The 25,770-nt window shown below is 38.4% G+C and overlaps 1 protein-coding gene across 1 annotated transcript in view; it reads left to right on the top strand.

Moving 5' to 3' along the window:
• Window positions 1-15,488: 15,488 nt before the first annotated feature.
• PEAK1 (pseudopodium enriched atypical kinase 1) overlaps window positions 15,489-25,770 on the top strand; it is a 71,746-nt gene continuing 61,464 nt past the window's right edge. The window contains exon 1 of the mRNA XM_026856421.1: window positions 15,489-15,658. The gene's annotated coding sequence lies outside the window, so the exon portion shown is untranslated. The remainder of the gene's footprint in view (window positions 15,659-25,770) is intronic.

Consider the following 25,770-nt stretch of genomic DNA (forward strand, 5'->3'; position numbering starts at 1 on the left):
GATGGTAGTGTGGTAAACATATGGCCATGTGGTAAACCAGATCAAGAAACCAGTTCAGGTTTAAAATCTTCATAAAACAAATGAGAGAATATTCATGACACAGCTTTCTCCATTGTTTGGCATCTTTTACTGTTCTGTGGTCTGCATGCATCTGCCTCTCCTTGCTTACAGCCAGTAAGTTAGTGCTCCAATCTCAGCCCAAGAGCTCCTGCCTTGATTTCAAATGATCAGTAATATAATTCTGATTTGTCTTCCTCCCCCTTGTTTTTCCCTGTCAGTTTTTCCCTAAGAAGTACATAGTCCATAGCCAAGCTGAAACACAACTGCAAAGCTAGCACACAGTTCATAATTCAAAGAGGAAAAATACTTTCCCTTTAGCTTACGAAACAATAGTTTAAGAACTTTTTGCTAAAGGGAGGAAAGACCTAAATGCATGTACTTGATACTTTTTGCAATTGAACTTTACTGTGAAAATGAACCTTTAATTTAAGTGTAACTTCTGAAACTCACAAATAAGTGTTTGTGATGAGCAATGAAGTATAGACACCTGACAATTTTAGCTTTGTCACTGTGTTTTTCTGGGGAGCATGTTGTGACAGCATTAGTTATTATGGCTTCTGCCTTCTGCCTTTATTCTGTAACACACAGATGTAAGCTATATTAAACCTGCAAGCCCTGTTACAGCCAACAATTTTCCATTGTTTTTTGTTCTGCTGGTTTCCTACAAGAGAGCTTCTCACACTGTAGCTGGCAAATATATATTAAACCGTTTCTTTTTAAATGCAAAGTTTGAGTATATGCAGCAGTCTGTGTGAAACTAGTCAGTCTGCATGAAACCGAGTGGCCTGTTAGATCATTTTACAAACAAAGTTTAGGAAACAATCCTATCCAGGTCAAGTTCCCTCTCAGCCCTCTGGCAGAGAGGAAAATGCTGACAAGTATGATGCTTTTAGTCAGAGTGATATCTTGCAGAGGAAAAAAAAACTTCAGTGCATACAGAGATTTTTAACTCTTAAGTACCATCTTCCTCAAAGATCACGGAATAATCAGCTTGCATCCCTTACATAAGGAAAATTGTCACAATTTCTTAAATTACAAAGGGAAAGAGGATTTACAGTTACCTCAGTATACATTTCTGAATATTTTTACTTGTTAAGTAGCTATTTTCACAACAGTATGTATTTTCCTTTATACATAAATTTTGTGTAATGCTCAAAATTCTGTGTGCAAACAGGTCTGAGCCTAAAAGGAAATAATGGAAATTTCTTTCAGCCATACTTCTCAGCACCCAGCAAGCATGTATCTTAGAAAGATAAAGTGAAAGGAGATTGCATGAAACCAATCAGAGCTGTTAAGCTGCAGCAATACAAAACTGTTGGTATTTTAAATAAAAGGTTAAAATAAATTCCTGTGGGTTGGTGCTGGACTATTTGAAATTCCCCTAAGTTTAAAAGAAAAAAGGAGATGGAATTTTAACCAGCTCATTTGATAGAAAAATGACCTGCAGATGGGATTTGAGAGAATAATAGGTGGCAGATTACAGTGGGAAAATTGTGGCAGAGCAGCAGCTCAGACTTTGATACATTTATGCAGAGTGGGCAGCAGAGAGATGTGAAGAATTCCCCTCTGCATACGTTGCAGAGCACCAGCATAATACACTCGTTTTATTTCCACTGACTGCTAATGTACTGTAGCTGTTCATAGCAGCAATATGTTTATGAAGTCATATGCTGAAAAGATTAAAAATATTGGAAGTGTTACACAGAGTGCAAATATCAGTGGGTTTTCTACCATTTATGTGCATGTTTTCATTGCACAGTCATATGTGGAAACCCTAGTGTTTCTTCAGTCTGGTCCTGCTTTGTTCTAGGGCAAATACCCCTTCCCTAGTTCCCGGTGTCATGAAATGTATTTAGTAAATAGCAGATTTTCTCAACACTTTATGTAGCCTATGGAAAAATGCAAAAATAGATTAATTTTTTTTCAGACTTCCATAATTCTGCCAAATTAGGGCCATTTTATGAAGATGGCAAAAATTTTACAGCTACCAACATTCAAATAAATAGTGACTTCCTAAGGAGGAAAGCTCGGTAGTACTGGAATCTTTTTTTTTTTTTTTTTCCCCTCTGCTCTGCCTTACCCTGAGGAAAATCTGAAATATACTTGCTGCAAGTTAACAACAGAAAATTGGGATTGCTTGGGCAGCATTACAAAAATTGAAATATTTTCATGAATGACACATGCAGGCATATTTTTTATTAAATGATGGAAACCAAAATTTTTAATGCAACTTATAGCATTTATCAGCACATTTTTGATATGGAGAAATATACTCTAAAATTTTGTGGGCTTCTACAGCCCAGGGATGCGATAATATGGAATACATTACATGTGTGTCTCCTGTGGGATTTCTCTTTTTTTTAATAGATTCTTTGGTACTTGAGATATTGGATGTTAGAAGTGCACATTTTTTCAAAAGCTTTAATAGAATACATACATAGTAGCAAATGAACAATATTAGTCTCTAGAACTACCAAGACTCTTGCACTTACACTTGAACTTGTATAGCAGCTTACAAGAGAGAGGAAAACTGAATATGTGTGTGCAGAGCCTGCTGTGGGTATATTTTGAAGCATTTTCTTAAAACAAGATGTTTACCCCAGGGGGACTGTACTTGTAGTGACCTTACTTGACCTCAGCTGGAACTCATTAAATACTCCTTTAGTGAAGAACAGTTGCAACAGAGTGTTCCCTCCTGTACCACTAGCCCATGATCAGGTGGTAGTAAGCTGAGAAAAGCAACTTTGCCTGTAACAGTTGTTCAGTAGTGTTTCAGTGTGGGCAATAGTGACCCGATGGCAGCCTCAGTCCAAGGGGAGCCGTTTTTTCGAGACTGACCAGTGTACTAGGTCAAAATGCATCCTCCAAAGTTTGGGGAATAATTTGTACTTTTGGAAGTGAATATTAAATATCCCAGTTGGCTTTTAATACTGGAAAAGTAAAGTAAGTTCCAGGTATTACTTTAAAAGTATAAGATTACTAGTAATCATTCTTCATCCTCCTTTACCACCACCTACTGTCCATTTATTTGCAATCTGTTTCACTGCTATTATTTCTTTTCTTTCCTTGCTAAATAGAAATACAGTCAGAATACAAAGTCTTGTTAGTGTACTGCCTCTAGCATGGCTGTCTCTTTATAGATGGGATAGAAAGTTATAAAAAGCAGTGAAGTGCTCATTTGAGGGGGAAACAGAGCACACAAATTATTTCAGCATTATTTCCGCTCTGTAAAGCATGAAGGCACAGAGAAGTAATCTGATTTCTACTACAAATCTTAAAGGTTTTCACCTTATTTTAAATCATCTAATAATGCTTGAACAGTTACGTTGCTTGCAAATATGCAGCATCACAGTGAACCATCATTTATTTTCTGTTTTTTTCCCCAAAAAACATTTTCTCTACCTTTAAACATGCCTCTCAGTTCTCACTACTGTAGAATTCTTTCACCCTCTTCTCAAAAGCATCTGAATAGGACGTGCAGTCTAACTTGAAAAGAATGCAAAAGAGGAATGCAGGGTGGAGAGTTGGAGGTATGGAGCAGCACCCAGTCAGAATGATTACATATATCAGGACACTTCAAACTGGAAGATAGGTTAAGGGAGGTCTGCAAAAAAAAAAAAAAAATCACAAATCATAATGTCATAGGAAAGAGTAAATAGGGGCTGATACAAAGGAACAAGTTTCTTATCTGTGGGTCTATTTTTTCCCAACAAGAACCTGGCAGCTCAAAACAAATGCACAAAGGTACTTCACACAAAGCTGTTACGCTGTGGAATGTCCTTTCACAGGATGTTGTGGATACAAAGTTGTAAATGGGTTCAAAAGGTAATTGGATAAATTTATGAAGGAAAATTCCATGCAAGACTATCAAGTACGAAGATGCCATTTCTTATACAAGAAGACTCTAAGCTGTAAATTGTTGGAGAGTGGGAGAGGAAAAAGTGTTGCTGTTAAAGCCTTTATGCTCTGGGCTGCTGCCAGAAGCAGACTAATGGACAAGCTGGGCTTTTGGTCTGATGTGCTCAGCTGCTGTCACCCTGTAAACCATTTTTGTCCTATCTAGGGCTTTCCTTGGGGTATTTTTGATTCTTCTGATCTTCTTTTCAACACCTTTTGTATTTGGCAACTTTGCTTAATCTCCAGTTTACCTCTGTTATTTCAAATGTCATCAGCTGAATAGCATCATCCCTTCTTATATGAAGTCTATTATGGTCAGTTAATATTTACTGTAAGTTAATAATTTATCCTGCGCAGATGGAGCACTCTTACTTTTCCATGACAGTCAACTCCTCTGTTCCTAAATTTGTGTTCAGGAGTAAAGTGTTTGAAAAAGCAGCTTGTTACTTCAACTTTTCCAATTTGGAGTTTTATTCTGAACTAACATATAATAAATGCTCCTCTAGAAAATGATTTTAAGAGATTTTTTCTGTAGCTTTGGTAACTGTTTTACTGAAGTATAACATTCATTGAGGTCACCCTGGATGATTCCTTGAGCTAATTGAGCCACATTACTTTGCCCTGTGGTCTGCACCAACCTGCCAAATTGCTCCTGTTCAGCAGCAGTTCTTATTTTTGATACAGATTCCCCCCTTACTGCTGTTACCTAGTTCCTCCTTTCTGTGTAATGCCAGTGAAATGTTTCTCATCCTGGGTTTTCAGCTATGCATGTTATCACTCCTTTCACTTGCTTACTTTTTAACTTTGTCTCTCTTTTTTTTTTTTTTTTTTGACTGTTTCAAATAAACATTTTTCTCTGGCAAGAGAGTATAGAATTAAAGCTTCTCAGATTCTCCCTCTTCATATGAGTTCCTATATCAACATAAGTGTATAACTCTTAAGCTTGATGTTAAACTTCAGTATCATCCTTTTAATTTTTTTTTTTTTTTTTCTTAAATGTTCTGCCCTATTTAGGAGCACGAAGTGATGCTGCAGCTAAGCTTAGTGTGGGTCAAGTAACACTTACTGTGTATTGTCTGCTGTCCTTGCATGTTTCCGTATTGCACAGGACCTATTGTTTCCAGCTTGCAGCTGTTCTATAAAACTCAATCTGTGTAGCTGCCAAAACCACTTCATGGTTTCTTCTCTAGTAAGAGACTTTAAAGAAATTATCTTCCCTTTCTTCAGTGTTTTAAAAGATGGAGATGCTTTGGACTGTGATGCAAAATTTCCCCAGTATGTTTAATTCCTGTGCTGTGGTGAAGTGGTTAAACAGTTGCTTTTAAACAGTGCAATGCAATGTTGTGCATGCTGGCAAAATAAGACAACAGGACAGTGCAGGTCACAGGCAAGAGAATTTTGATTAACTTTGAAGAAAAAACTTGAACCACTGAACAATTGATGGATTTTGTGTCATTTAAATGACTAGCACTTAATATTTCAGAAATAGTAAGCCTGCAAGTAAGCTACTTGCAGGTCCCTATTACAACTCTAGTTTATTTCCATCAGTATTTTCAAACTGCAGTCAGAACAAGAAAAAGTTCCTTAAAATACTTGAGCGGAGAGAAATAGCAGAGCAAAAAATGGCAAAGCCTCTTCCTAATGTCCTCAGACCTTTGCTGCGGGGTGTTACTCTCATTCCAAGTGCTGTTTGACTTAAGGTGGCTTTTCAGCAATTACTACTAGTTTTGTAAAATTTGTCAGTGTTCAATTAGACTTTATATTCAAAGCACTGTAAATTTTTGACCTGTCTTCAGATTTTGCTTATAATGTTGACTGACCTACAGGTTTGGTCATTTTAATTGAGCTGATGTTAATTCTCTGGCATTTTACTAATTCAACACCAGGAGTATTTGTTGCATTTCTTTGTCTTCTAGGTATTACAACCAATTCCATTTGCTCTCTGCTGTAGTTTTCTCACTTTAGGTTTACATTATTGTATTAGTGCCTTTCTCATTCTAAGGTCAAATGGTACTTCAGTGAGAAGTCAGAGTGTGAGGATTGGCTCATGTCACAAACTTAATTTAACCATCATTTATGTTCTTGGAAGTACTCAATTTTTTTATCCATTTCATTTATCTTAATACCTTCTTTTCTTTTAAGTAAAACTTTGACAAATTATAGCAATACTTGGAAGATATTTTAGCATAGTCTTTTGAAAATAATTTTCCTAAAGATCAGTGTGAATTCTTGTCCAGACCAGATTTAAAATAATGGTGCTATGAAATGTCAAAACTGGTAAAACTATTAAAAAGGAATTTTGACTAATGGTCCATGTATGTGGCTTAACATTTAAGTAAAGATTGCATATCTGACTTTAGTTATTAGAAAAATTCAGCTAGAGCATTTCTCTGTAGCTTCCTGCTGAATGAACTTTTTTTTGTCTGGCTATAGCTGTGGGAAGAGCTCAGTGCAACGCATCTCTGGAATTTTCCAGCTTTGTCCGGGGTGCTGTTCGCCCTCTGCTTGCAGCCACAAGCCCTCTCTCTGGTGGCATGCTGGCTTTCTGGGCTCAAGTGGTGTTTTGTGTTAAAGCCGAGTCAGTTTTCTGGGCTAAATACTTCTGGGGCAGCCCACACTGAGAAGGGTAGTTTCCATTTAAGTGAATCAGGAAACTCTGTGTTGGACAAGCCAGGGAGATGGCAGGCTTGAAAAATCAAGATTCCATTCTGACAGACCCATCAAGGTCATTCCTAAAAATGCATTAATTCAGAATTGCTTTTTGGTTTGTTTGGGGTTTTTTTACTTTCTGGTTTACTAACAAATCATGTACTATTTGCAATTCAGTATCAATCTCAATTCTTTTTTTTCTTTCCAATTTTTTCAGCACATGAATTGTTATTGATTTTTTTCTATTGTTGTTGCCAACCACCAGAATTTTTACAGGAATTTTATAATTAACTAGTGAATGCTTGCATAGTCTGTCTAAGGGTCAGTCAAAATACATACCAGCTTCCCGCCCCTTTACTCCACATCCTAAATGCTGGTGATGTACTGAGATGTCTGCCATTTAGTTCAAGGGACACGCAGGATCAACAGAGATGGGTTCTCTGGCTTAGCGAAAGGAAAGGACAAAGTGCATAATGAATCACCGGGACGTACACGCACAGCATCGCTGACAGCCAGGCCCTACAAGTCAAATGGATTGCAGAGTGCTGCATTAGCCTGCTGTCCTTTTGGAAGTGATACACCCAAGGTGGTGGTATGAATCATATTGTGTTTATTTTGGTACTCAGGTTGCAGCTGTAGGAAAGTTCTTTCAAGTACGCTGATGTTGAGGACTGTTGATTTGCCTCTGTGTGGGGTATTAACCTATTCAGCAGGCTTAAAGCAGACTCTTCCTCTTCTCTCAGGAAATGAATTCATTTTATATGTACAGATTTCATAAGGAGAATGCCATGAATGCATTCAATCTGCCAGTTCCTCTTCATATCACAATTCAGTAAGATTTTCTGATAACCTTTGTTGTACATCCATGAGTGTCTCTTCCTGTGGGGGAGGGTATGTGAAGCTGACAGATACAGTCTGAGGCAGCACGTTAATGGTAGGCTTGTTTGAGATGCAGCCCTAGAGTTCTATCAGGAAATACACTGCCATTTCGCATCTCTGTTGAATTGAAACGAGGGAATCAACATTATGTATTCAAGAGCAAGAAAAATGGCATTTGCAGCAGGGTGTAATTTTATTTTTATGGTCCCAAGCATTCTTTTGTTTGCAATTTTGGCTTTTAATGTATTCACGAGATCTTGAAAGAGGGGTATATGTGGAGGTGGGATTTTTTTAACATTGCGGTTTTTGTTGTTGTTTCTAGCTTATATAAATGTATATATTCTGTAAACATCAAAGGTGACCTGAAAAGAGGGTTTGTAAGAGATTTTTCATCCAAATGATATTTTTTTGGAATACAAATGATGGAGGAAAAAAAGAAGATAAATTTTAAGTTAGTTCTCTCAAACTTTGGTTTTGTTCAAAGTTCTTACTTTCACAAGACATCTTGTTTTTAGTAGAATTGCTAATAAGGCAGTGAAGTGTGTGATAACAAAAGTAATGGTAAGTATTCTAACAAAAATCTCTCCCACTTAATGACACACACACACACTCTCTCTCTCTCTCTCTCTCTCTCTGTGGTTATTTCATTCATTCTCCTGAGAGATTCCATGAGACACTTTTCAAGAGCAGATATATTTTTTTATAATGCTATTTAAAAATATATATGGATTTTCTTTTAATGTAAATCTTTTCAGGTCTACTTTATTTTAAAATTTTTATTTGGATATAAAATTTATAAAGTTACATTATGACAGTACTGTTTCTAGTGCTTCTGAAACCACCTTTAAAGTCTGTCTTGGATGATCTGTCAACTCAAATTATTAAACTTGCATCTTTTTTGTAGAGCCCGTGCAATTACAATATCTTTAATTTTGTCTACTTTTTATGGTAAAGTTCAAGGGAAAAGACAAGCCAATTTGTTCATGACAATTTTGAAATACTACTTAATACATTTATTTAAAAGCAAAAAAAAAGTTCTGTTATGACTGAAAAGAAAGGCTGGGAAGAAAATGTTAAATCCCAGTGTATGAAGCTGTAGAAGTCTTGTCGAAGTCCGAGTACTTGAGAAACTTCAAATGCGCTTGCTTATTTAAGCAAGGAATTAAGAATTTGCTCAGGGAAGACGTGGGCTATAAGTTGTGTAAAACAGAATGAGAAAGGTCATGAGAGATGACAATGAGATGCATGTCTCACATATGATTTATAGAGTTAAATGTAAATCGTATGCATATGTGGAGAAAGTTATTTCAGGTAACTCTGGGGAATTTTTAAAAGTCTAGTTAATTTCTCAGATTCTTCAGATTCTTCAAATTTACATATGAACATTTTTGTGACCTTTTAGATAGCAACAACATGGGAAGAGCAAAGTATTTAGTTGCAAGGGCAAAAGAAAGAAAAATGTTCATAATATTCTAAACCAAATAGTGGTAGTAGTGCTCCTCAGATACTAAAACCAGCAGTATTTTGTGTTCATACCTGAAGTGCATTTTCTTAAAAAAAAAAAAAATGTTTTATGAGATGACTTGAAGAAACCTTGAAGAAAAGTTTTCTCTGTTAATCTCCCAGAAGTTAAGGTTGCGTCATTCCCATGCAAGTAGGCAAATGCTTCTGCAGAAATGCTTTGGGGAAGAGAAACATAAGAACAAACTGAAGCCACAAGGATTTTTGCTATTTTTCATCAGTGATGATGTGCCCTGCTGCATGCTACAGGCAGAGGTTATCCCGTCGTGATGAAGTGCATGGTGGTAGTATGTATATTTGTCCACAGATGTGAACAGATATGTATTAGGAGGGTTATATAGAAATATTTAATCTTAAGAAGCAGCAGCATGCACAGGCTTGTAAAGCTAAGGAGAGAACTGCAAAGCATGTTCTGTGCTTTTCTACTGATGAGTGGTTCTTGCCTGGCATGACTGGTATGTGTACAAACAATACTGCTATGTTAACCCACTGCTAAAAGACGTGGTGGAGAGAAACAATTTCATGCGTGTATACACATAGTGTTCAGGATTTATGGTGAGGTGAGTACAGGATATTGCAGTGACAGTTAGATCCTGAGGTGCTTCTAATAAAAAGAAAGTCTGAAGCCCATAACTTGTAATAATTGTATCACGTATAAAGAAAATCACTTAAACTCTGCTACTATCCTAATAGTAGCTAAAATCTGCTACTGTGCTATTATGAAGTTCATCAGTGCTCCTCTTCCTTTTAGCACTCCCCTTGCTTATCTTCTGCTGACAAGATGCTGTAAGGAAATACTTCTCTGCATTTCTTTCACTTCTGTCAATCTGATGATGATGATCTCGAAACTACTCTGCAGTGGCAACTTCAGTAAATTGTGGCTTTTGTCAGATAAATTGCATTGGTAAAAATTTTCTTGATCCCTAAACCCTTCAGTTATCTTCCCATTAAAAGTATATATATTCTCCAACTTCCATTCTTCCCTTTTAATCTGTAAAGCACAGCATATGATGTGGTTTCTTTGTTGATTTTAGAGATAATTTTTAGCCTGTCAAAGACCTTCTGTCTCAACAACTTTGAAACAAAGATTTTTAAATAGATGATAAAGTACAGCTGCCAGATTAACAGACATAAGAAACTGGAAGGGGAGGATCTCACAGATGGTTCTAATAAAACTGGGCAAACAGCAAAGGAGTGTGGTAGGGGTGGGTGGGGGAGTGGATTGAAATTCAGATCATAATCCCAGTGCACGTCTTGGGTTTAGTTTGTGAAAGAAAGTTGCATAAACAGCTATTTGAGGGCTTGAGGTTGGGTGGGGTTTTTATTGTTGCTTTCAATTTTTCCTGTTGCTATAGTACTGCTGATTTTTCCTTCTTCCTGTATCCCTGTGTCCATATTGCTTCCTGAGGCTTGTATTGCTGGGCCAAGAGTCCTTCTCTAGAAAGCCACGTTCAGATATTTGTAAGATTTTTGTGTATGTGAAATACCAATAAAAGCCTAGATTTTCAGTAAATGTTGAGATAGGATATTTTTGTTGTTGTTACAGCAAAGAACAGTAACTATGCAGTACACTTCTGTTGCTTTACTGAGAGGTGCTGCCCCTGGTCCTGTCTTCTATCCCATAGCCTCTGCACAGGCTGTACAGCTCTTTGTGAATTTACTAAATTCCTTTTGGCTTTAATAAGCCATGTGTTCCTTTAATCTATAAGAAGTTGGTACTACATGATTCATTCATAAGGATGGATGACTAGTAGTACCTTCTGTCATCTTTCTACTCTTATTAAATAATATTAGGTCTGTAATGTTAGGCCAAAACCTAATGAATAAAAATTGCATTAGGAAGGATGCAATTGAAGGTGCACATGGATAGTCCCTGGTGGTCTCAGAATTCAATCACTAGTTCTTGATGTGACAGTTTGGGGTTCTTTGGTGGGAAGATGAGCATAGTTGTGTTTGTTTTAACCATTTCAGTTCAGACTTGCTCATAACTTGAGCTTGGTTTTTCTCATTGTGGTAGCTCATGGCAAGCTATTTTATTTGGTGAAAGAATGTATGTTCCCAGTGTATATACCCATGATGTCACTTCCAGGTTCAATTGGCAGGTTTTTGTTCTAGAAAGCCAGTTGAATTACAGTAAATTGTTTCTAACTTTTTAGGATGGCTACTACAGCTGTAAGATGTAGTCTTTTCTGTTTAGGGCTCACTGGATGTGGTCACAGCATGGTAGGTAGATGTATAATCAGAGTTCAGTTTTAACCTGTGCCTGGACAATCAGACTACAAGAAAAATAAGCTGGTAGCTCTTCTGGGCAGAGAACTGTATTTTCACCACATTTACAGAACCAAAGCAATTAATGACTTTATTTTTTTTTTCCCTCTTGCTGAGCTTTCCTTTCTTCAAAGAAAGGAATAGTGTTCTGGGAGCACACGGACTTTCAACCTACACAGTAGCCCTTCGGGATGCGTTTTCATGTTGCAGTGTCAAAAGCTTTGCAAATCGGTAGTTCAGGAGTGGCAAATCCTTCAAATGCATGAGTAACAGATACTTGTTTTTAAGAGTCCTTAAACATGAGCAAGTAATTAAGTACTTTATTTCTTTCCATGAATCAGTTCTATTTAAATACTATATTCATGTTATATTTAATATTTTTAAAAGTAAAAAAAGTTTTTACTTTTAAACTCCCTTTTTCAGAGTCACTTCTTGTACATCTATGAATTTGTATTAAAAACATAAGTATATCTGGAAAGGAAGGCACATTCCCTGTACTGCTTCATTCCCATTGTCGGTCTCCTTTAAGAGTGAATATAGTCTGTCTACAGCATTTCTTCACCCAAGGAGACAATTTTGAAATGAGGAAGTTATTAGACTGTGAAAACAGAATGCATCCTTCTTTATCACCTGGTCAGCGTTTAGGTAACGCCGCTTTAAAATGCCATCACCCGCACAGCCTGTCTGTACAGTAATAAATCACACCAATATCCCCTCACACTTCAGGGGGAGCTCTGGAAATTCTGGTCTTCAGATTGGTATTTTCTGTGCCAGGTGACTCGCAGCCTCTTTGGCAAAGCTGTCACGCATCCATTGTGTGCGGGAAGCCTGTGAAATTTCATTGAAGGGAATCCCACAGTTTATTGAAATGCTTTGGTGGTTCATGTTGACCCTGTGATGTTGTGTTGTGTTTTGCTGGTACAGTCAATTTGGAAATAATCTATTCCCCTCTCTTTACTGAATGATGCAAAAAGGATAACCTAACATGCATATTCATAATTATGTATTTTTACAGGTTTTTGAGTCCCAAGATACCAACATGCTGATACATTAAACAGCATAAATCCTGCCAGAATCCTACTAGCTTGGCAAATCTGATAGCCAGCTGAAAGCGAGGAGTGCTTCTTATGATAAAAATTGGGCAATGTAGAGAATGCTGAAGTGTCGCTATTCATTCACAGCCCATGAAGAGTTCACTTGCCGTCAACATTAACAGGAAAAAAATTCCCAAATCGTGCCTTTGCTTCCTTGGGGATTTTCTTCAGTTTTTGCCTCCTTACATAGTCAGCAATCATAACTTGTATGGTGGTTTTTGAAATGTAGACTTCCTGTTACTAATCTTGTAATTAGGTGCCCTTTTATTCATGGGCTGTCACTCAGATTGACAGGACAGATAGCTCCCAGCCTTGGCAGTTGCTAGAAACTAGGGGATGTTTTGCAGAAATGGCTTGTGATTCATTTGTTTAGCATTCCTCGCTCTTTGTTTGGTGAGGACAGCTTGTATGGGACTGAGTCACATGGCAGCTCTTTTCATACTGAGTTTCTGCTGCCTGCAGCCTCTGTGGAAAGCCAAGGGAAAAAAAGGAGAGGGGGGGATTTGTCTACATCTTCACTTACTCCCTCCGTGTCAATTGTCTAATAAGAGCAGCAGCTAAAAGGAAGGGTTTCATGTCATCGTTATCAATTAGCTCATAATGTAAATTAATCTATACTACTAAGCACTGAAACATAAGTAAATAGAGAGTGGTCAGGGTTTGTGCCAGGATTTGATTCTTTGTGAGTGGTAAATTGCATTTTTTAAGTCAGTGTGCTGTTTGGGAGTACAATAACAACTTTATGTACAATCTTCATACCATTTGTTGACTTAGCTATCTTTTAATATGTAATATGCTTATGTTGGAGATGAAATGTTTTCTGTGGCACCTATAAAATATAATAAAATGGCAGCTTTAAAAAAACACCTAAATGTTCCTCATGAGCCACAGGAACACCTGATTTATATAAAGCTGTGGTAGTGAATCTGTGCCATCTCCAGCTGTGCCAGAGCTGTTGGAGGGTGATTCTGCAAGGAAAGGCAAATGGCAAGCAAAGCCCTTTGCTACTGCTGTGCAAAGTCTGCAGAATTTTAGGACATAAGTAAAAATGTCTGTATGCAACTGAAATTAGAAAATGAATATACATGTTGGTGTTTAGTATTCCACCTCACCTATATTTAAACTAGCAGCACAGGTAAAAATGTAACTGCATTTGGTTTTGTGAATATTTTGGTAGCTTTGTTTTTAGTTTAGGTAAGTTCCTGGGATAAGTCCTGGGAATCGCGAGGATGTTACGTACATTATTTGCCTTTGGTGAATTTTAGTATTGCCAAACATTAAGTACTATTTCTACCATTATCCTACCTATTTTAAGTTAGTGTTTCCTATAGAGATGTACCCACAGGTACCTACAACTTGAGAACCTGTGCTGCGGGCTGGTGGAGCTGTGGCCACCTCAAGCACTAAAGGAGGAGAAATCCAGGCTCCTCCTCTAGCCAGCTTCTTTAATTGAGCCTGCTGCCTTAATCCATGTAGTTCCTGGTCCTTGCTCTTTTAGCCAGAAAAAAAAATTACTCTGGAAGGGGTTAAAATTTTACACAAACACTTTGCTTTACTAAGAAACTTTAAATATGTGTAGCTGTTCCATGCCATAAAGCATTTGCCTCTTCAGGGCTGTTTTTTTCCTTAATTCAAAGAACTCTGTAATATGCAAAAAGCTTTGTTGCTGAGTAAGGTTTTCAAACAACTAAGGACTGTGGTATTCTCTCACTGCTCTTTCTGGAGGCTTTGCAGGGCTCTGTTCTCCTACATGGTATTTCTGGCTAATCCCATCTGCAAAAGTGAATTGTTTGGTAAATCTCAGACAGGTTGGGAAGAGAACATTAAATTTTCTCCACCTGCAGTAAACTCTCAACTTCTCTCTAATATCTCCATTTAGAAGATGAGCCAGAAGTTGAAGTTTAAGACTAGTGGCTATTCCTTTATCTGTCTTCAGTAGGAGGTTATTCATCCCTCTCATTAGTTACATTTTTAGGCATATAATGTGTGGTTTTGGTTATGATGGCTCTTGCTCATCTCACCTGTTGCTGCTCATCTGCAAAGCTATTTCAGTATCTTCCTTTCAAATGTTCTAAAAAACTGGTTTTGTTGTGATAACTGTTGTCAAGGCATTTTGCTTCTGCTGCTCAGCAGCTGATGGTTTTGCTTGTCATGCTTATCGGTGCTGTCTTGCTATTGTACAGTGTGTGTATGTTCACCAGACTGTAATTTCTTTTTACTGAAGCCATAAAGCACTTTGTTCCATGCTATCTGTGGCTTTCATAATACAAATAATCTCTTTGGGCATTTGAGTTTACTTCCTTTCCACCAACTTTGCCATACACAAATGTGTTCATACTTGAAGTCACCATAGCAGAATATGGGGAGGGGGCCAGCAGGGGGAAGGAGGAAAATACCACCCAGAAACAAAACCCCAAAAGAACCAACCAGTACTGTCTCCTTGAGTAACTTGAAAGACCTCTGGGAGTGTCAGAGGCACCACCTGAACACTGTCAGAAAACCAACAAATAACTTCTGGGCTGCTCTATTAGGGGATGAGCATGTCTGTAAATGTGTCTGAATGTTCAGCTCTGCTGGATTAAGGTGAGGGTTATTTAACTTACTCAAGTGAAGGTGTAACCATCATGAACCGCTTACATGCAAACATAAGTGCTGTTAAACCTGTGTGCTTTCATTCTGTTCAAAGACACAATATATGTAGCTAATTTTTGTCATGTTTCCTAGTTTGTTCTTCATATTTTGTTTGGAAATTGGAATTAAAAATAAGGAAACTTCTAAGATTGCCTTTTCCTTTTACTTTGAAAAGCCCTCAGTTATACCAGCTACCTTCTACAGTGTGTGTGCTCCAACCTGTGCTTTTATTGCAAAGCTAGTAGTGTGACTATACAGCAGATAAAATTAAAAGGAGACTGCAGTATGCTCCTGGGGTTTAGAAAAGAAGTTTGAATGCTAAGGAGGAGGAAAAGTTTGGTGTGCAGCTATGCAGCCAGAATTCTGAAAATAATTCAGGTGTCTTTTTATGTCGTTCTTGTAGCCTTTAAGTGATCAGGAGATCACTGAAGAACGAAATTACATTTGAAATCTGTTTGAAACAACATCATTGTCTCTCTTTTTCAGAAAATGTTGCTGTCCTGACCCCAGTAATCATGAAGAGAAGGGGATGAAGCGAATTTGTCTGGAGAAGTAGGAAATTTTAAAATTTCCAGCAGGATTTATTGCCAGTGGCTGCAGAAGGTTTTGCAAAGCCAACTGTTGGTGTTAGAATGGATGAAATTCCTCAAACTTAAGCGGTAACTAATTTTTCTGTCATATTCTTATTTCCCTAATAAAGTATCATAAAATAATTTGTGTGGATTATAGAGGATATTGTTTTAATACTACCAGAGTTTAAATAGAGTAATCTTATAAAAGCCAAACATTGGATGAATCTGTAATTTTGTGAGTTTCATTTACTAACAAGAAATTGGAGTTTTAGTTTCTGATGGTTTACTTGATAGTTGAATTTTTTTCCTGAGGGTTCATCCCATCTCTTCATCTTTGAAAAAATAAATCAGATTTGGCTATTACTCTATTAGTGACTGTCTTCCTAGCAAAACTGCAATTTGAAACAAGCTGTAGAAGCATCTCTGCACCTGGTTTTAGCTATATATGGTAAGTAATTTGTGTGACTTCTGAAACTTAGGAAAAGACATTTACGTAGTGCACTATGAAGGTTACTCATTTCTGCTAACGATCAACATTTTCTCACATCTCTTTTTTTCCATTTTCTCTTCTTGCTTTTCCTGTTCTCTGCACTTCATCCATTTGTCATCAGGTATGAAACATCTAAAATACTTCTATAACTGAAACATGTACTATGTCTTGACCAGGACCTGAAACCGGTACTATGTCTTGACCAGGTCAGTGTACTAGTAAGGAATATGAAACTGCTACTTCTAAAGTGGGAGCAGAAGGACCCTAGCTTCTCCTACTTATCCATTTGTAGGCTTTGTCCCTTTGTTAAAGTGGGTGAAGTGTAGCCAATCAGTAAAAACAGAAGGGGAGGAGGAATTACCATACCTTTAGTAGACCAGGATGATGGTTCAATGTCTCTTGAGAGAAGAGAGTAAAAGGTCTTCATGCACTTCTCAAAGCCTCGCTGAACAATAGAATTTTCCTTAGTTTGGTTACACTGATGAAAAACAGTAAAATTGCTACATGTCTTCCATTTGGCATGCATAAGAAAAGGAAGTATATATGTGGTTTTGATAGCCACAATTTCAAAAATGTTAGGAATTCAGATTTTCAGACATTTATAATGGTTTCTCCTTATACTGCCCTCTGTTCTTGAGAGGGAACAAGTCTGACAGCATTTATGTGACTTTTGGTAGAAAAATTAGTACTACACTTATGAACCATACAAGTATAGCTGTTTTCCTTTTCCAGTCCAGGTAAGGTATGTATTCCACGCATGTATCATAGCCTGTTTTAAAACTTTAATGGGGGAAGGGTTAGTGCCCTAGAATAATTTTATCCTGATTTCTGTAAAGGTAAAGGCAGGCTTTTAGAAAATGTTCATCATTAACATAACTGTTGCTATCTGAAATCAACATTAAGGCTCCTTAGGTCTCATGAAAGTGCAGTCAGACCAGCTCTGAGGAGCCTCCCAGCAGCTTGGCCAATGCATCAGCTGGTCAATAGACCGATGGGGTTTTTCTCTAATTGATTTCCTGTCTTTACCAGTTGTCTGGTTTGTTGCCCGAGTTGCTTGTATATTGTCTTTATTGCTGCTGCTGCTGTATTGGCAAGAAGGGAGGGCTTGCAGATTCCATTCATCTGCAGTGGTTACAAATGAAGCTCAGAAAGGACTTAAAAGAAAAATGGTTTTCTTCTTTTGAGTTTTCAAATTTACTGTGCTCTTAATGTTTTGTCTCTGTTCTTCTCCTTACCTTTTCGAATGTGTGCACATATACTTATAGATTTCGAATTCATTGATGTGTCTAAAAAGAAGAAAAGAAAAACACAGTTCCAGATCTCATGTCTTCATTTTGCAAAAGCTGTGGAGCTGGGGCACTTCAGTGTGCTTTCACGTTTCTGTGAGACACTTCAGAGCCCAGAAATATTAACAGCATGAGTTAAAAAGCAATACTAACCACAAACTCATTTTTACTATGGAAAATGTACCACCTTGGCATATATTTATTCAGCACATTAGGAGAAGATACAAATAGTTTAGAACCATCATCATTTTAGAGGAAAAAATCTTAGAGGACTGGAAAGTGATGTTTTGTTTGTTATCTTGTACATTGCCCTCTGGCAGAGCAACTTTTTCTTTACGCATCCAGCTTTTGTCAAAACAGCACTAACTGAGAATTTCCCGGGGACAATGGCTTCAGCTGAGGAAACAGGTTCCCATAATTGTTGCGGTATTGAAATTACTATTATTTAGCTGATAGAAGTGACAATCAGCGGCCCTGGAACCGGAATAACAATGCTATGTGACAGGTTTCTCTGCTGCCACAGGAAGATTTTCATAGGCTGAACATCAAGAGGTTTGTGTAGTTCTCAAAAGTGCTGGGTGAGCTGAGAGGGAGGAGGCCCAGCAAGAGCCAGGGGTTGCTGTTTTGGGCAGATCTTCCTGCTGGAGATGCTCCGGAGTGGCCTTGGGAACGGCTTGAGGATGCCAGGGGAACAGATCCTTTCTGGCTGACAACAGCTGGAGGATGTTGCATGGGAGGTGCTCTTGGCTTGGGGGTTTTAAATGGGAGGGGTTTCTCTCAGCTTGAGAACACATTTTTTCCGCTTGACTCACTGAGTGAAATCTAAGTGAATGATAAAATTTCTAAAAGTAACATTGAATTGGTTAGAATAATAAAAAATGCATTTATCATCAGGAAGGAAGAGCAAAATAAGGGGAAAGATTCAACAAAGAGGAAGTCACCACCTTCTCAATAACAATGGGAGTTTGTAGGCAGCTGAACACACCTTTGTTCAACAGCCTGCCTGGTTCTCCAGCCACACAGTAATTTACAATCGGAGAGAATTTTTCTGAAACTATTATCGGTCTCCTCTCCCACATGCAGTACCCACACACGTTTCTGTAGGGACACTTTTCACTGAAAAGACGTTACACTATGAACGTTGTTTGCGTAGGTTAACTTGCCATATAGAATGCAAGCCTATATGTGCATGAAAGGAAACTGCCCACTAATTCCTGCAGAACCCATTTTTTTCCAGGAACAACACCAGCCTTTGTTTCTTCTCTTTGGCTTGGCACATAGAGCAAGGAAGGAACATAAAATACGGGCACTGAAGCGGAGCCTGGTGTGACTGATGTATACTGTAGATAAAGCTGGGTACCTGCAGAAGACAGGGAGGGGCTGCTGGGGTAAATGTATGCTTAAGATAATAGCCCTTAAAATTCTCTTTTAATGATTTTCTATTTCTACACTGTATTTCCTTTGTTCACTCCTCAGCAGTTTGCCAAACTTCAACTGCTGTATCAATTACTTTGTGCTTAACAGTTTGAAAAAGTATTGGGAGCAGAGGCACGATGTGCTCTGTACTTCTTGTCCAGATCAGGCCAGCTGCCTTCCCCATCAGTGCTGCAGGAATTGCAGAATTACATCACTAAACCAGGGAAGGGCTAAGGGAACATTTTAACTTCAGTTACATATGAAAAAAAGAAAGATTCAAACCCCAAGATTTTTAGCTCTGTCTCAAAAGTAGCTAAAAAATACTAAAATCGGGATATGCTTGGGTTCAGAGGGTTAAGAAAAGACACTGTTCTTCCCCTGAGACCTGGCTTTCTAGCTTCTTGAGTCCAACCAGGCCCTTTCAGTTGAGGTTTAAATGTCTGAAGGTGATGATTCAAAATGGAAACATTGACAGAGTAAGCAACAGTAACATAAAAATATTTATTAAATGTCCCTGTATGCAGCTCTTTCCAAAGAGCAATTGTGATTTTTCACAAGCTTGCATTAGTCTCCATTTTCACTTATGCTTATCTGTGAAATCTGTCCCATCACAGGTATGTTAAAAATACTGTCCTTGTCAGTTTATCTGATAAAAGGAGACTGATGCTTGTGTTTGTTAAATTCATGCTGGTGTGATGGCTGTCCCTGGAAACTTCAAATAAGCAGGGCAGGCAAAATGGAAAAATCATCTCATAAATTTGTAAAGCTCCAAGCCAGCACTGCTCTTTATTTTGAACAGGCTCCTGTATTTTACATCAAAACAACTCTGCTGCTTGGTATCGGATCTTCTAGCTCTTTTTGTGATGGGATGGCAGATTGCTTATTGCAGGAGCAGTGAATTTTCAGTGATGGGGAGATAAGAGACCTTCCTTACACAGGGAGGTCTCCAGTTTTCATTTGGTCAGTATTTGTAACAGATACACCCTCCCTTAATTTCCATCATGTGAAACTAGTGTATTTTACTTTGACACTTCATTTATCAGCTGTTCAGTTGGTGATAATTAGATTGTATTTTTCATGCTGGGTCCTTTCATTCTTCTCTAACCTGTTATTATGTGATGTGGTCTTGGCAAGAAACACATTCCTATTCTTAAAAAAAAAAAAGAACACATCTCAGATCCTGCTAATTAAGAAAATTATCAACTTCTAGAGTTGAAAAAGATAATCAGCACTTGAGCCTTCTGCAAACAAGAATCATTTTGTATTAACAAGTAGAACTTTCTTACTGAGTTGGGAAAGATTATGTATGTAGTTCCCATAAAAAGAATTTTTTTTTAAGTGCTGTCCAGATACTGAAGAGTTATAGCCTATGGTATTGGTCTATTTTTTTGCTACAACCTGTAAATCAGAGTTGTTACATCAGCTCTGCACTCTCCCTGTTAGGAAGTGCCATATAGGTGATTATGTAAATACCATACTTCTGGCCTGTCTGTTAACATTAAGAGTGGAATGAGGGAATGAGAGAACAGAAAGCAGGCACATCTAAAAATATACCTGAGAAAGAGAAGTAAGCTAGCAGTGCTGCACGCTATGGTAGGAGAGGATATGTCCTTGCAGCACAGCCATTTCCTGATGCAGTCCCCTCGGTGTGTGTGACACGGGCGTGGAGCGCAGGTGGTCCCACCGACCCCAGCTCTGGGCACTCGCCTTCCCCCCCGTACCCCACAGCACCCACCTCATGCAGTCGGGTGCTTCAGCAACATCTCTTATCTCGCCTTTCAACACAAAATAATCGGAATGTCGGAGGCCCGTTAGATTCAAATCTTTTCTTAACAATTATGCAAAATGCAACTTATTCTTTCCGACATGGATTTCTTTAACCCTCCAAGTCTAACTCTGAAAATGCTTTCGGAAACAATTGCTCATAATGCATAGTCTGTCTTCCTTTGTTCTTACAAAGCAAGATTTTTTTTCAGCCCAACCATCACTATCTTAAATATGAACATTAGCATACATCTATTCTAAGCAAAAATGCTTCCTAGTTGAATAGATAGGGGTTTTAACAGACTTCAAAATCATTCCAAAAATACCTGGCTTACTTTCTTTTTCAGCCATGCCTTATACGTCATTCGTCATATGAGTTAGCCTATTTTTTTGCTAAGCTTTTATTTTTATTTCATTACTTTCCATTTCTGGTAATAAAAATTCTGTGTATTCTCGAAAGAAGAACTACAGGTTACGCTTTAACTTGCACTGTTATGATGATGCTTTGTGATACGCATTACAGTGGCATTCCAAAGTTATTTAACAAAATTCAGACTTTTCCTACTGAAGGAGTATGTTAGGCAGTGTGCAAACATAATTGGGATCGTTTATTTTTCAATACTAGATAAGAAGGTGCAAGGATAAATAAATTATAAAATGAAAAGAAACTGTATTCCAGATTCTTTACATTCTTGCCTCCCCACCCAGATTTTTTGAGAACACTGCAAGTATGCTACTGAGATGCATGAAGTTTTTTATCTTTATAGCCCTACTCAAGATCTAGCAATTATTGATCTGTTATCTTTCTCATTGCACTGTGTCTTTACCAACATATTCTGTGGTGTATTGCTGTCTTTACAAACATCTTCACCAGATTAAAATATTTCAAATTTTTCACAGTAGATTTTTTTTTTTAATTAGTAATAAGAGATAAAAGTTGCAGGAGCTACCTCTTGATAAAAAGTAGTGATAAAATGTTTTCTCCTGATCAGTGCAGCACTAACTAGCTGTATAACCCATCAGAGGGATTGAATCTGTCTAAAAATTCATTATTTTCAGGGAAAGAACTGCTGAAAATAGAATTGGGGAAGACAACTTTCTCTTGTTTGTACTGACTTCCTCTTTTGGATTTGTTTTTTGCTGCAAATACAATTCAGGTACCCAACAATGTAAAAATGTATTTCATTACAAGCAGAAGGGGGGATGCATTAGCAGTTTTGCCTTCCAAACATTTCAGACTACTTGAGCGCTATATGTGCCATCCTCTCTTGTAATAGTTTCAGAGTACATGCATCAGCAGTCAAATCAGGATATTTGACTTGTGGCATAGTACTATTTAGTTTCAACACCCATATACAGCTTACTCAGGAAGGAACACAAGCCCACAAATTTAAAGATGACATACTGTGAGAAATAAACGTGTGTTACTACAATAATGCCTATCGGAACATTTTAGGGTTTATTTTATTACATCAATGTTGTGGCTTCAATGTATTTAAATTTAGAGCTTAAACTGAGTGGATTTACAGGTATTAAATTAATCAGAATTTATGACTCTGACTTCTTAATGGAAAAGACATTTTTTCTGCAGCTAAAGAAAGACAGCACCAAGCTCACGGAAGGCAAAATCATTTTTGCCTAATTGTATGACTGTGTCTTAACTGATTTTCAAGATTTTAGCTAATAATATTCATTAAGCTTGATTTCAGTGATGGATACAAAAGTTAACCTTGAATAACTGAGTGGTAGTGACATGCTTGAGTCTTGCATCAGTCAGTATTTGGTTAATTATCCAAGTATCACTGCAAAGAGAGCAGGCTCCAGCTGGCTGTAATTAGGGCTGAATTGTTCCATGCCTTCAAGACAATTTTTACATTCATGGAATCGGCAGCTTTCTGTTGTCCTCATTTCCTGTAGCATAAAAGTACTTGTATCTCAAAGAACTAAAGAGGGGCAAATAGTGAGAGACACTGTGGAAAAATCTTAATAACATCCTTAAAGGTCTGACTGAAAAATATACATGGCAAATTTAAAAAAAAAAAATAAAAAAAAAAATCAGGAGTTCTAGCCAAAAAGTGTTTTTTCAGTTGATGAGAAGATAAGGTGGATCTTTAGAAAGCACAGTAGGTTCTATAAAATCTGAAATCTGTGCTCTGTAAATCTTGGTCTTAATGAGAGACCACCAGCCTGTGTAGGAAGAAACTTGGATAGCAAATCAGGAGTGCATGTGACATAAAACAGTCAATGAAGATTCAGTAATTCAGTAGCCATGGGATACGGCACTAAAAGTGCGATATATCACATCCAATTTGTTGAAGTAAGACTCCCTTTTTTGTCCTTATGCCGCTGAATTACTAGCACTGCAGCACTGGCATCTGCTCTTCTGGATGTCCTAGCTTCAGGAAACACGCCCAGCTTGCTTTCTCTCTTTGGTACTCAGGTCATCATGACCTGTGCTCTGTGCAGCCTGTTGTTATCAGACTTTATTTCAAGTCATGATCAAGACTAGCAAGTTTTCAAATTATTACTCTTTTGGGGGAAGAAATAGCCTTTTGTTTAGTTTGCCTGTATAATTACACATTGGTATTTCAGTAGCATCCAATGTGGAAGTTATATGCCAGGAACTGTTAAAAAAAAAAAAAAAAAAAAAAAAATTAACATGATTCTTTGAAGAGCATCTGTAAATAGGTAATACAGGTATATAGCCCCATGTGAAGATACACACTAGTCTGTACTTCAAGAACAACAGGTAAAACAAGGTCATGTCTCTTGTGATCTACCTAAGCCACTGTTTTGCCAATTATTAGGCCTAGCATAAAGGACACAGCCAGCATAAAGATGAACCAATAACCAAACCATGTTTGATACAAAAGGGTCAGTACATGGGTGAGCACTGGGGGTACAAACAAGTCAGTCAGAATATGGATAATCAACATCAACCCCACTGACCCCAACAATGACACCGCACAACCAACAATGGGTGGAATAAATGGTGAAATGCAGCCTGCCATAGAAGGGGTGGGAGACAACCGAGTCAACAAACCAAATACATAAGACCAAGGAAGCCACACACTGAATCTCTACACAGCCCGTGTTTACAAAGGCCAGACCTGACTGGAGCCCAGTCCCAGGGAGGCGGGAGGTCCTTCCCCAACAGGGAACTCTGCACGGGGCATCCCCCTCACAGACAGACACTGCCCCTCCTGCAAGGGGTCCCAGCTTTATCCCTCTGTGGGACACCTGACCTTGGGTTACTTACTGCAGGACCCCTGGGGCTCCTTTACCCCATGGCTCTGTCTGCCAGGCCACCGCACCCTGGAGGGAAGCCTAAAGGCAAACTCACCCCCGCTTTGTGAAGGGCTGTGGGAATCACCCACATGTCAACCTTAATTTGGGGCTTGGGGTTGAAACCCCAGCATTTCAGCCCCTCACTGTTCCCAAGGAAAATATTTGGCCCTGGGGAATCTGTTGGACAGAACAAGGGTGCTCAGGTGGCCCTGAAGCAGAGGTTGACAGGCTCCTCCCCAGACTGCTCCCGTAACTTTAAATGACTGAAGTACGCTACTGAAAGGAGGAATGCTTGAGCAGAAGGGAACGGTTTTATGCTACATGGTAAGTCAGGCAGTGTGAGCCCAAGGGCTACAGAAAGAACTGTATCTGTCTGTAGGCCATGATGCCCCCACAAAATTTGCTGCTCTTTATCTGCTGAAATCTCTGTGGAACACTGCTTCTTGGGGTGCAGAGGGTAACGGCTCCAACAGCGACCTCACTGCTGCTCCCAGCCACGCAGCATTGTCCTCTCTGTGGCTGAATGTTTGGTCCTTATTGCTTATCTCCATGAGCCCATTCAAGGTGCTCACCTGACAGAAAAGGACTCTTCCTCCCCATCCACAGGTTGATTTGCTGCAGTTTGAAAGCTGAGTCTGTCCTGAGGTGTCCAGAGCCAGTACAAAAGAAGGGATGAGGGTAAATGAAGGTGAGCATCTCCCAACTCAGTTAACAGACGTCTGATAAGCATAAAGGCCTAAAGGAAGTTAATAAAACCAGCAGTTGATACAGAAAGATTACAAGTTAAATTCCCTCTTCTTTATTAAATGGAAATTAAATATTTTCATAGGTAGTAATAGCATGTGTCTCACAGATTCCCTTCATATCTCCCTGTATTTTCAGATTCAAATCTATTCAGACAGGCATCTCCAGCAGTGGCTGTGCAGATGTCTCTGAGCTGCATTTCAAAAATGTTTTTGCGGTGGGGTCATATAACTGTTATGACTCAACTTTCTGCATGTGAGCAATCATTCTTCAGTGCAATGGCATCGTTCACTAGACAAACAGGTACTTTGTGCGTAAGAGCACTTCTAGTGTTGCAAGTCTGAAGTGTAGAATATATGCACAAAAATTTATTTTGTGTGCTGTAATAAACTTTTTCAATTTTCTCTTCTGTACTTGATTATATTATTAATAGAGAATACATGTTTTGCTATTTGGACAAGAATGGTTTATTTACTGAGCTGCTGCTGTGCAAGTTTATATTCTCAGAGCATAAAATTTAGAATCGCAGATTCTGTTTATTAACTGAAAGTAAGCCCTTAGTACAATCCTCAGTATCTAGAACATTTTCTTGAAACTTTACTATGATAACTATGGAAAAACAGCTGAACAGATAAGTAACTGATATCCAAATCTGGATGTACATAACTGTTTCAGCTCTAGCCATACTCTAATGAATCACTTATACATGGTTTGATGTTAGTTAAGTCAATCTAGTAACTAGCTGTGAGCAAAGGGAATGGATGAACTGTCATCATCCCCACCATTATAGAGTCATATGATCATTTAGGTTGGAAAAGACCTTTAAGATCGAGTCCAGCTGTTAACCTAGCACTGCAAATTCCACCACTAAACCATGTCCCTAAGTGCCACATCTACATGTCCTTTAAATATCTCCAGGGATGTGACTCAACCACTTCTCCAGGCAGCCTGTTCCGGTGTTTGACAACCCTTTCAGTGAAGAAATTTTTCCTAGTATCCAATCTAAACCTCCCCTGCTGCAAGTTGAGGCCATTTCCTCTTGTCCTATTGCTGTTACTTGGGTGTCCATATCTTCCCCCACCTCGCTACAACCTCCTTTCAGGTAGTTGTAGAGAGCGATAAAGTCTCCCCTCAGCCTCCTCCTCCTCACACTGAACACTCCCAGCTCCTTCCATGGCTCCTCACAGGATTTACTCTCCAGCCCTTCCCCA

The sequence above is a fragment of the Athene cunicularia genome, assembly GCF_003259725.1.
Source record: "Athene cunicularia isolate RWA chromosome 10 unlocalized genomic scaffold, athCun1 chr10_part1, whole genome shotgun sequence".
Taxonomy (NCBI): Eukaryota; Metazoa; Chordata; class Aves; order Strigiformes; family Strigidae; genus Athene; species Athene cunicularia.